The sequence below is a fragment of the Armigeres subalbatus genome, chromosome 2, assembly GCF_024139115.2.
Source record: "Armigeres subalbatus isolate Guangzhou_Male chromosome 2, GZ_Asu_2, whole genome shotgun sequence".
Taxonomy (NCBI): domain Eukaryota; kingdom Metazoa; phylum Arthropoda; class Insecta; order Diptera; family Culicidae; genus Armigeres; species Armigeres subalbatus.
Window position 1 is genome coordinate 143,331,903 of NC_085140.1, and position 12,935 is coordinate 143,344,837.

Sequence of the window (12,935 nt, forward strand, 5' to 3'; positions counted from 1 at the left end):
GGCGATATATGGAAGAGGGAAAATATAGAAAACAGGGAGAAAAGAGGGCAAAAAGAAGAAGGAAAAAAAAAGAAGGAATAAGGAAGATGGAAGACGAAATACGGAAGAAGAAATAAGAATACGAATGAACATCTATCTGTAATTTTATTCCTACCTATTCCCCTCATGTTTTATCTAATATTCATATGACCCAACGACTTTTAGGCATAATTGAATCATTTGTTTGAGAAACTGCAAAAGTCCATTTTACATTATTTCGAGAAAACAACAAAAAACTGTTTTCTAACAAATTTGCACCGAATCTTTCGATTTCTTTGATACAGATCAATAGTTTTTGGCAAAACTCAACACCCTGGGGCACATTCAGTGCAAAAAATGTAAGCAGTACTCCACAATTGCTCTTCAAAGTACGTGGACATATGTAGTTTCTCAAACAAACGAAATTTTTTTCATACATTCCTGAACAAAATTTTTTTTTTCGTTTTTTTTGCCAGAAAAGTACTTTTGGACGAGGATTCAGAATATATAAAAATCTCATTTTGGTCAAAAATGATACATATGCAGTTTCTCAAGCAAACGGTTCAATTATTATTCGGCCTGATGACCTTTCTCCTATTGGCCTGGGCCTACCGCAACACTAATTCATTTGAAGTTAAAATGGCAATTTGTCTTTCGTATCCTTTAAATTGCTTTGATGATGATCCTTTAAATCATTTAAAGTGACTATATTCTAATCGTCAAAAAATGAAGTCAATGACTTATGGAGTACTTTGTTGTATCGAAGCCTCCCAGCTAGGGTGGTCGGTATTGGCCATTTTTGACAAATACCGGTATTCGGTATTTGGTGGAGTCAATACCGGTAATACCGGTAGAATACCGGTTTTTGTGAAAATTTCAGGTATTTAAACAAAAAAAAATTGATCAAGACGATGGATAAAAAACAATATTTGTTGACAAGCTTCAAATGTTAAAATCATTACTTGTTGAGCTGGGCAAAGCGAAACTAAAGTAGACATAACATACTGAGCGACTCATCTCCCAATCCGCATTGGATTTTGTTGGCAATGTTGCCAATTAGTGTGATTACCCTCTCTGGTTCAACCGCAGTTGGACGAATGGTTCCAAGCCCGTTGAAAATCAGTTTCAAGTACTTGCCCTTAATCACTTCAGATTCATATTAGGAGACTTATAATCAGGATTTTCAGCTTTGAGTCACACGAAAATTTTGATAATTTTAAATCATTGCCAACGTTTCGATCCTGACATGGACAATGATTTGAAATTATTAACATTTTCATATGGCAGAAAGCCGAAAATCCTGACAATATGCATATTAGGAGAATTCCTTACGGATTGCATGCAAGGATCCTGGCGTCAAAGTATTTGCCACCAGCAACGCAAGTGTTTTGTTCTGCACAGTCTTTCCAAAAGTTGTTTTTTAACCGATAAACTAGAAAAATTATTGATTGAATAATTGTTTAAATATAAATTGGAGCACCACGTCGGCCTTATGAAGATTGCAGAACTCACAGCAGAGTAGTTCCACAGCAGCTTGAACAGGTTCGAAGGCTTGAATTTTTTCACCATCCGCTAAACAATCATCACTGAAGTTGAATTTGGATTGAAGCTTCAACTCATTGATTCGTTTGAGCATAGATAACATGCTATTCCAGCATGTCTTGGCATCAGCCACTAATTCAATTTTTCATATTGCGGGAAAATTCTCGACGATGTCAACAATGTTCATTGAAGAAAAAATCATTCGCAGTTTGACAAATGGCTAAAGAACGAATTAAAACTTCGGGACCGATCTGCGATTAGGGCGTAAGGGAAGATCCATTAATTACGTAACGCGAAAATAAGACTTTTTCATTTAATAGTTGTCTTTTTTGCACCTTGTTGTCTTTTCTACCCACTTTGCGCTCAGTGGTATGTGTAGGGAACTACCACCCTGTGCTTACAAGCAAGTATAGTGCTCTTTAGAGCTTTGCATGCTCTTTTGATGTTCAAGGCATCACACTTACGATCAATCCAAAACCAGGATCACGACCTCATCACTGCTGGGACTCATAACACTTAGAAATGTGGCAGTCCTGATGCCTCCTATTAAAGTCCAGAAGAAATTTTCTAACAATAGGAATCCATTCACTAAGGTAGATTAAGCTATTTCTAGCCAGTACTGAGATTTACATTTTTATTGAGAGAGGTCACGCGTTATTTACCTTGTATTCTCTCCTGCTTTCATAGAAAACATAAACAATGGAAAGAATCTCACCAAATATTCACGGATTTTTATTTCATGAAAGCGCATCAAACTATAGTAAACAAGCTGTTTTTTCTTCAATAATGTCACTTCTAACTTGAAAATCAGGAACAATATTAACATTTTATTGACTAGTCATCGTTATTTGCACCGATCTATTAAAACTATTTAGAAATTTAGATTTCAAAACATTCCCATCATGGCTGCTTGTCATGTAATCGATGATCGGGAGCCCGCTACATTTTCATTTGGTTTCTTGACTGTTTTCGCTTTCACATGACGGTCATAACCAGTACTGTTGCTAGCTCTAATCATAAAAAAGCGACTGATCGGATTTTGAGTCAAAACGGTATGTAGGTTAAAAAGCGGTATTGACAGGGTATTATTAGCAACCCTTACAAAATATGCGTAATGCTGTAAACATACACCACGTATGAACATTATTTAAATTCGAACATATAATTTAAAGTCTGGACTTTCAGTTGAATAAGTTGCTCGTGTAAAAGTAGAAATATTTGCAAAATTTTTACCCGAAACAAATGTACACCTGCGAAATTCTTGCCATTATTGCATTGTAACGTGAATATTTTGAACCATATTTTTAATATTGACATTAACAAGATTTGACGTGCAGAAAGATTTAAGCCCATATCAAATTACAAAATACTACAAGAAAGACAGAAATCTCACCCTTCCTGACTTTTGAATCGGAAAATGTACAACTTAGTATGGTTGAAGTCAAATATTATGGAATAAGAAAAATAGAATGTTTGTATTTGTTTTTTATATTATGTGTATTATATTGAACAGCCAAAATTCACTCCTTCCGATCCACATATATGTATTTATAGCTCTATAGATAAACAAAGAACCGAAAATAATCAATTTTGTCTGAATTTTAGCGGTATAGAACTAAAAGCAAGGGGAAGGGTCGCTTGGCCGAAACCCATCCGGCCGAAAGCCATTTGGCCGAATGCCACTAGGCCGAACTAACCATTAGGCTGAAACCCATCTGGCCGAAAGGGTCATTTGGCCGAAAGGGTAGTTTGGCCGAAAGGGTCATTTGCCCGAAAGGGTCATTTGGCCGAAAGAGTCATTAGGCCGAAAGGATTTTTGGCCGAAAGGGCCATTAGGCCAAAAGGGTCATTTGGCCGAAAAGGTCATTTGTCCGAAAAGGTCATTTGACCGAAAGAGTAATTTGGCCGATAGGGTCATTTGGCCGAATAGGTCATTTGGCCGAATAGGTCATTTGGCCGAATATGTCATTCGAAAAGTGAGAAATTAGGAAAGAGAAGAGAGACGTCTCACTCCTCATTTCTCACTTTTCAAATGACCTATTAGGCCAAGTGTCCTATTCGGCCAAATGACCCTTTCGACCAAATGACCCTTTCGGCCTTATGATCATTTCGGCCAAATGTCCTATTCAGCCAAATGACCCTTGCGGTCAAACCACCCTTTCGGCTAAACGACCCTTTCGGCCAAATGACCTTTTCGGCCAAATGACCCTTTCGGCCAAACGACCCTTTCGGCCAAACGACCCATTCGCCCAAACGACCCATTCGGCCAAATGATTTTCGGCCTAATAGTCTGTTCGGCCAAATGGTCTTCCGGCCGAATGGGTTTCGGCCAAACGACCCTTCCCCAAAAGCAAATGGATAATATGGTAATCAGAAAGGTCTCACCGAATTCCCTTTACAAATACGAAGCCTATTTTCATCGAGGAAAATGAGTAAGCGTATATTGAGATATCCGCGGTCCATCGCCTTTTTGAATCGATACACATTAGCAACACAATGTCGTTTCCAAGAGGGAATGGTTCAATTATTGAGCAATGAGCAGAATATGTGTCTTGATCAGCATTTGTTGTTCAATGACGCCCCCGAAATCACAATTCTCACTTTAGCAAACTTTTTAAAAATTTCACAGTTGATTTTTCTGATATACATATCGTTAAATTTGCAAAGATAACTTTCACATATTTCTTTTCAAATTTTTAGTGATCCAAAAATTGACAGCGAAAAATCTGATGCCTAGAAACATACGTCGGTTCGACAGCCTTGACTACTACCTACATAACTTAAAGATGATCTCAAGGCTACAAACTCAGTTTTTGTGTTAAGCCAGTTTCAATTATTTGGGGATGCGACCCTTTACTATAAGTGACTTTTTCTACTAAGCGATATAAACAAACATAATTTGGCATCAATACATTACCAGTTTTCTGTTCCTTTAATATTAAAACTACTGAATTTGTGGTATTAGCTGGTATATTTAGTGAACACCAATCATCAAGGAAGAGCAAACAAATATTTACCAGTTAAGCAATATTTGTGTTTTAAGGTAAATATTTATTTTTATTATCGTTTAATTTGGGGAAGGGCTTAGGTTGCAAACAATAGGTATGTATGTATTCGATCTGGCCGGTAGTGGCATTATAAAAGAAAGCTGTCTGTATTTTATTTCCACGGTATCTCTATGGGAAATATTATTTATCAAACATTAGTGCCTCTGAAACACCCACCACGTGAAAGTATATGATCTCCTCTTTCATATCATGGGTAGACTAAAATGTTCTATCGGGGGATCTAGAACAATCTCTTTAATTTTTATTTATTTCATTATTTTTGGTGCAAAATGACCACCGGTAGAACATTTTAAAAGTGCACATACGTGAAAGAGGAAAGCCTATATTTTCGTGTAGTGGATGTTTTAGAGATACTGATTTTTTGAAAATAAGCCGTTTGGAAGTTCTTGATACTACACATCAAATTAATCAAGTTCTGTGTCAGACAACAAGTTAATTTTCCACAGGAAAAAAACAAACAACATAAGCGCCAACTAAAAAGACCAAATTTTGTTTTGCGTATTTTTATTGTTATATTCCCATAGAAAATTTGCCTGTCCATAGTTCTATTTCCGTCTCACTCCGACGGCTAGATTTCGGCTTGGCCTGACATACACATACTAAAAAATGTGTTAATAATTTGGTATAAACGAATTCATCGAACTATTTCACGAGGAAATATACGATACCATGCGTCTCCATCTTAAATCCACATAGATTAGAATTATTTTTGGAAAAATCGATACTTGCAATCATCAGTTTCAGCTCGCTCGGATTATATTCAGACAATTCAATTATCTGAATTTTTAAAAACAAGGTTGGGAAAGTTCCAAAGATTTTTTTTTTCAATTTTCAATGCTATCTACCTTCTTCGCAATTTCAAAAGAATAACTGTGCTGAATTGTAAATGTAATTCTGTGTTTGTGTGCTCGCAGCGTGTGCGAAAACCAACCTAATGTAAGGTGATAAGCCGGTTCAAACCGTAATAAAATTCTAATAAACCTTAATTTAGAAATCGAAATCAAAATTTTTAAATGACAACACCGAATAAAATATTTTTGTCGATATGTTCAAAAGCAATAAATCTATCAGAGCCTTACATTATAAGAAGTTGTTTTCAAATAGCTATTTTTTCTGTTACATATATTTAAACAGGCAGAAAAAAATATCATTTAGTAATGATTTAAGAAATTAAAAAAGTGCATCTTTCGACTTTAAGTTTTTTTCAATCTTTGATAGAAAAAAGTTACGCCCTACACATTTTTACAACCTACAACTTTTTATTAAATCTTTGTTAGATTATTCTCCATGACTTGAATCAGCATCTCTCTTCCTTGCACAGCGCCTTTTGTTGCAATTTAATATTTTATTATGATCAATATTAAATTTCAAAAAACTGTATGGATACAATTCTTGAGCTCAAAAACATATCACTAATAACAAGAACAATAACTGCCCATCTCTCACATGGATTTTTTAATCAACGCATTTGAAATTTTTAACACAAAAAATAGGCTCACCGAAGCCTACTGCCACTCTCCACCGCGTAAAACAATCCCATCATAAAAGCACTACATGCTCTCAATAATCTTTTCACAGTGCCGTTAGCACATTTCCGATGAGTATGTTCTGGAATGATCAACCTAAAGTACCTTTTCCCTCCGATTTCGGCATGTACAATCCTGCGAGCGCTTCCATATTTGCTAGTGAATTTTTTAGCATCCTTCCCTTATCGCATCCGTATTGCCATTGCCCTGTAACATCGAAAAAAAAAGAACACCCTCAAATTCCCCTAAGACAAGAAAAGTGCACATGAAAACACCAAGGATGTACCAAAACGATGCGAGGAAAAACACCTCTTCAGTCTTCACCATCGCCGCTATCGCGTAAGAGTAATCGGCAAAAGCACTCCAGTGGAATCACAAGCTCGTTCACACCTTCATCCACCCGCACCAATCACCGAAACTCATCACTGCATACCTCTATGTGTGATACACCTTCATTGTCATCTATCCCGAGTACCGTGCTGATACATTCTTTAGTGAATGATTTATTTCCATGTTGCGTATTATTGCGAATCAAAAACAATGTTTGTTGTTGGTAATATGTTTGCAAAATCTCATTCATGCGCTACTTAACCGGCTTATAAGATATAAAAGGGAAAGTATAAAAGATATTTTATTTAACTTGTGCCAATCAGGGAATTTTTTTAAAGCTTTTTGGGTACTTGAAATCTACTTTATGCAGATTTTTTAAAAGAATCATTTTTCAAATGAAGAGTCAAGAAGCATCCGTTCTCTATCTTGAATAAAATTAGTTTCACTTTCGGATAAAACATATTTTTGCAAGACCTTAACGTATATTATACTCAATATTCAAATATTGAAATATCATTTAATTGGAGACATCATTTTTCTGTTATTGGCGCTGTTTTCCATAAATCACATTTAACTGCCACTCTGCAATATTCATAAGAAAAAAAAATCGTTCACAAAATGAATCACCACGGTAACTCGGTAGTAGGATTGAAACCTGTGTACAAAGTGCATGACGCTACCTGTCTTTTAGTGTTTTCCAGGAACGGTGAATGCATGCATGGTTTTCTTTTGTATATACACCGTTGTTGTCGATGTTTAGTTTTCACTCACCGAATCATGCAGCAACAAAAAATAGAAAACTATGAATTGTCATGAATGGAAAACTGTTAGCGAGTGCTAGAAATCACGTACTGACACACGATTGAGCAATAAATATGAAATATTTTCATAACAGAACACCTGGGCAACTATTCCTCCAATCACACTTTATACCTATACAAAACTACTCCAAACCACATTTGTGCTGTGTTTGTACAGCTCAGATTTCTGTTAGATTCAAACCATTTGCATCCTAGAAATAAAAGAACACATCAATAAAAAAAATCAGTACTCTAAGAACAAATTAGTCAGATAAGCATTGTGTGTGGCTAGAGAGGAAATTCTTCGACTCCGGCACAGAAAGCAACAGCGCCGGCAATAGATCTAACAGCTGCTGGTCGCCGTGGTACACCCGAACCGGAATAAACAGCAGCAGCACGACTTGCAGAATCCAATTAAACTTTTCTGAAGTTTCACATCTACAAACGATCGCTGAGATGTATGGTTGGAAGCTGATAAACATTAAGATAACCAAAAGAAAATAAGCGGTCTAATTTTGCACAGGTAAAACGGTTGTTGTAAGTTGGGTTTGGGTGGGTGAAAAAAGGGAATGTCCACTAATTACGTCGAAAAGTGTAATTTTATCACAAGTGTGACAAAGTTTATCAAAATCAATGTAACGTATTACCATTTTCTAGATCTATGCATAATTTATAACACAACGTTCGAAGAATGTTTACAGTTATCAGTAAACATAAGATTTATGCTCTATTGGTATTTTTTTCCTAACTTTTTAAGAGATTTTAGGTTTGTAACATGTCTATAGAATTCGGGAGAAAATCCTGGGAAGATAATTGTTTTTAAGAAACCGCATTTTTTTCTGAAAATTAATTAAATTCAGGAGAATGCGTTGAGGATCCGAAATGCTTTGATTGCTGCTTAAATATTCTATTTTCGAATTCTTGATCATGATTCAAAAATATATTCAGAAATTACTCCGGCGATTCCTCCAGAAATTTCTCTGAGAATTCTTTTTTCAAGTACTTCTGGAATTTGTTCTGAAGTTCTTCCGAAAATTCCTTCTGCAATTTCTCTGTAAATTTATTCGAGAATTCCTCCTGGAATGCCTCCGGGAACTCCTTCAGCGATTTTTACAGTAACTTTTTTGGGAGCTCCTTCGAGATTTTCTTCGAGTACTCCTCAGAGAATTCCATCGGGAATATCAAAGGGCGGTTCTGCAACTTTAGCATCATCAACGTCCATAGCCCACACTACGAAAGCACTGATGATGATAAGGACGCATTCTACGCGCAGCTCGAAAATGGGTATGACGGCTGTTCAAACCGCGACGTCAAAATTGTCATAGGAAAGTTAAACGGTTGGCCAGGAGGAAGAGTTCAGACCGACTATTGGACAGTTCAGAGCCCATTGGCAGTTGAACAAAAACGGCTATTTGATTTTGCCGCCTTCAAGAATATGGCCATTCGCAGCACCTACTTCCAGCACAGCCTTCCTTATATTTACACCTGGAGATCACGACTGCAGACAGAGTCACAAATCAACCACGTTCTGATTTACAGACGGCACTTCTTCGAAATTATCGACGTCAGGACATATCGTGGCGCTGACATCGATTCTGACCGCTATCAGGTGATGCTTAAACTGCGCCCAAAACTATCCGTCATCAACAATAATCGGTCGATTGCCGCGGTACGACCTAGAGCGACTGAAGCCACTTGATGTCGCCACTGAATAGGTGCAGCTTTTCGAGGTAGGTTCGCTTGAAGAAGGTGAGTTCGATGGGGCCCTCCTTGACGACTGCTGGAGCACACTTCAAGCAGCCATTATCGATGCAGCGGATACAAAACGGTTGGTTCGACGTAGAGTGCGGACAGATTCTGGAAGAGAAGGACGCAGCGCGGACGGTCGCGCTGCACCAAGGGACCCGCCATAACAGGGAAAGCTCTTTCAGAAGAAGAAACGTCACCTGGAAGAAGCGGAGTGCGAAGAGATGGAACAGCTGTGTCGTTATCAAGAAACACGCAAGTTCTACTGCGAAGGCTCCGTACCGCGAGCCGGAATGTGCAGGTAGAAGAAGCGTGTAGTCTAGCGAGTCCGTTAGACGGACCAAGAACGTAGGGCGCAACCAAGGATGGAAAGATGTGGCCTCGATCCGTGTATTGTGACGCCAAATTATTGATTCAGTGTTATTTGTTTAGAAGCTGAATAAATGAAATGAATACCTCCGGGAGTTCCTCCAAGAATTTCTGCGGGCTTTCAAAAAATACTTCACGAACTCCTCCGGGAATTCCTCCGAGAATTCTTCCGGGAATTCCTCCTTGAATTCACCCTGGAATTCCTCTGGAAATTCCTCCAGTAATTCCTCTAGAAATCTCTCCCAGAAACACTTTCGGAAATTCCTTCGGGATTTCTTCCAAAAATTTCCTCCAGAAAGTCATTCGGATCTCCTCCAGGAATTCCTTCAGGAATTCTCCCAGAACTTCCTCATTGGGAATGAAAAAATCATCGGAGATAATTCGGCAAATACTCCGAAGTTTTATCCGGGAACTCCTTCGGGATTTCGAATTTACAAGTACAGTTCTAAGAAGATTCAAAAGAAATGCTGATTCTTTCTTAACGTGAATACTGATATAGGTATCAGTTTTTTACTTGTCTAGTGGAACCAAGGTTAGATGGGCACTTGGCAAAAAGGAGGGGGGCTGAAACGGACCCAGCATCAGGTTCAACCTAGGGACCTTCCAAATGCAAAGTTTATTGTAACTCGAGGCGATTCCGATGCTGAATAGGTGAGAGACTAACCGGCAGCAGAAGCGACGAAGAAAGCAGCCTTGAAGCATATAGCATCCAGAACGCTGTGGCGAAGTGGCAGACATCTCCTCGGAGCAGGCAGACTCGGCAGGTGTGGAGAGTAGGAGACAGAAAATGCTTCGACCATTGCTGTTGAAAATTGGGGTCTGTTGTGGAGATTGCGGTACGCAGTGCGGGTAGGCTCAAGACCACACAGAAGCCAGCTGTCTATAATTTCTTGCCCAACACGGAGACGGATACCTCTGTTGGGCTATAGAATCGTATTGATTAACATGACGTTGACTTTATTTGAACGGAAAAGAGGCACGGTCGATGGAGATGCCGAGTTCTTGAACAATACATATTACGGTAGGGGATAATGTGTTTCCCCAGCTTGATGCACTCCCCTCGAAGAAAAAAAGGGATACCAAATTAGCGTATTTTCCTTTTAAAAGGGGATTCCTAGATTGCCAAAGTAATAGTTCTGTCGGGTACGAGTTTCTCACTTATTCGACGGTTAACTAGCATACTCATGCATTGGCGGACAAAGAAAAGCTTTCAAGTCAAGGCAAAGCCCCAGTTGGAATGTAGGGCCAATGAAGAAGAAGAAGAAGGCTGAGCCACCACTGGAAAGATTTGGTCCGACCAGACTCGGTTGACTAAATCCGGGAATAGGGCTTTATCGGGAATGGAAAGGCTTCATCGAGTGCCGTATTCTACCTGGGCCAAAACATTCTAAGTTGCAGAGAAAGGTTGGTTGAATAGAGAGCTCGAGAAATTCAGCGGAGCTTGAAAGTTCTCGAGTGAATAGGAGGTGGCGGTTATGAACCTCTGGTACCTACCTGGATACCTGGTTGGCTACAGCGTCGATACACCTATGCTTGGCGTATTGTAGAGCTCCATAATAGTCGATCTTGGGCGATGTTCCTCCAGTTTCCCCGAACGTTCAGGGTCACCAGGTCCGATTCCACCGCGAGCAGCCAGCGTGTTCGTGGCCTTCCACGAAGTCGCCGGCTCATATCTGGTTCTCTATTGAATATTGTTTTCGCTATTCTTTCTTGCGACATTCGCACTAAGAGACCAGCCCACTGAAGTCTGCCGTATTTTACACGATTCAAAATATTTTCTTTTTTGTATACTTGGTACAGCTGATGATTCATGCGTCTGCGCCACACACCATTTTCTAGTTTCCCTCCGAGTATTGTACGCAGCACCTTTCGCTCGAAAACTCAGATAGCGTCCGCCTCTTTTAATGTCCATGCTTCATGTCCACAAAGGGCCATTGGTAGAATCAGAGTTTTGTATAGAGCAAATTTCGTTTCAGTCTGCATGTTGCGGGACCTAAGCTGGTTACGTAATCCGTAAAAGGCCCTATTCGCAGCAGCAATACGTCTTTTCAAGCCTCCAGTCAAGCCTCCACTACTGCCCTGCGATCGGTTCCAATAAGGTCGATGTCGTCCGCAAAGCCCAGGAGCATATGTGACCGTATGATGATAGTGACGTTCCTCTGCACGCCAGATCTTTTAATAGCACCTCCGAGTGCAATGTTGAACAATAAATTCGAAAGTGCATCACCCTGCTTCAACCCGTCTAAGGTCACAAACGAGGTTGACACTTCGTCTGCAATCCGAATACTTGATTTCGAGCCATCCAGCGTTGTACGTATCAGTCTAATAAGTTTCGCCGGAAAACCATGTTCGGACATTATCTGCCACAGCTCATTTCTCTTCACTGAATCGTACGCTGCTTTGAAACCAAGAAACAGTTTTTGCAAGTTATACTCCCGAAATTTATCAAAGATCATTCACAGGCTGAACATCTGATCCGTCATTGATAAGCCCTCACGAAAACCGCCGACGAAGAACTCCTCAAACGGTCTAAGTCTGTTAAACAGGATACGCGACAGGATTTTGTACGCCGAGTTCAGAAGGGTGATCCCTCTGTAATTGACACACTCTATTCTGTGCCCTTTCTTATAGATTGGGCATATGAGGCCATCCAACCAGCCGGCAGGCAGTTCTTCATCCTCCCATATTTTCTGGATAATGTGTTGGATTGATTGATGCAGCTGCTCACTTCCGTATTTGAGAAGCTCTACCGGGATCTCGTCCTTCCCAGCAGCTTTACTGTTTTTCAGTTCGTTTAGAGCTTTCTTGACCTCGTCCAGCGTTGGTAGTTCCATAGCTTGACCGTCGCCGACTATGTCCATCCTACTCCCTTATACCCCTTCATTTTCACCGTTCAACAAATCCTCAAAGTGCTCCTTCCACCTGGCTGCCATCATAGTTTTGTCTGTCAGCAAATTCCCCAGCAAGTCACTAGCATTCGACTCCTAGCAACATTTTTCTCGTCCGTCACTCGCTGGCACTCCTCATCAAACCAACCATTTCGTTGGCGTCGCTGTGCAGTGCCTAACACTTCCTGCGCTGTTGGATATTTTCCCACAATCTGTTGACTTCACCAGATCCAGTGGCATATCTTATCCGCTCCCAGCTTCTGGTGGTACTGATAAGCGTTGGATATTGAAACGCATCGTTCTGTTGTTTCGTGAATTCGTGACGCTGGAAAATCACTCCCGAATTTTTGCAACTACAAGATAGTGATCCGAGTCGATGTTCGGACCTCTGAAGGACCTTACATCTATAACATCCGAGAAATGTTGTGCGTCGATCAGCACGGGGTCTATCTGTGAGCAAGTGATATGTTGCCAGGTGTGTTTGCGGATATTCTTACGTGCGAAGTAGGTACTGCTTATTGCCATCCCTCTAGCAGCAGCAAAGGTTACAAGTCGCAGACCATTATCGTTGGTAGCGGAATGAATGCTTTCCGTACCAATGACAGGGCCTCTTTTTCTCTGTATGTTTGCAACGCACTTACCTTTCTT

General features: G+C 39.8%; 1 protein-coding gene across 2 annotated transcripts in view; it reads left to right on the forward strand.

The window, feature by feature from the left end:
• Positions 1 to 12,935, forward strand: part of LOC134210927 (potassium voltage-gated channel subfamily KQT member 2-like) — a 685,380-nt gene that overhangs the window by 548,802 nt on the left and 123,643 nt on the right. The gene's annotated exons all lie outside the window — the stretch shown is intronic.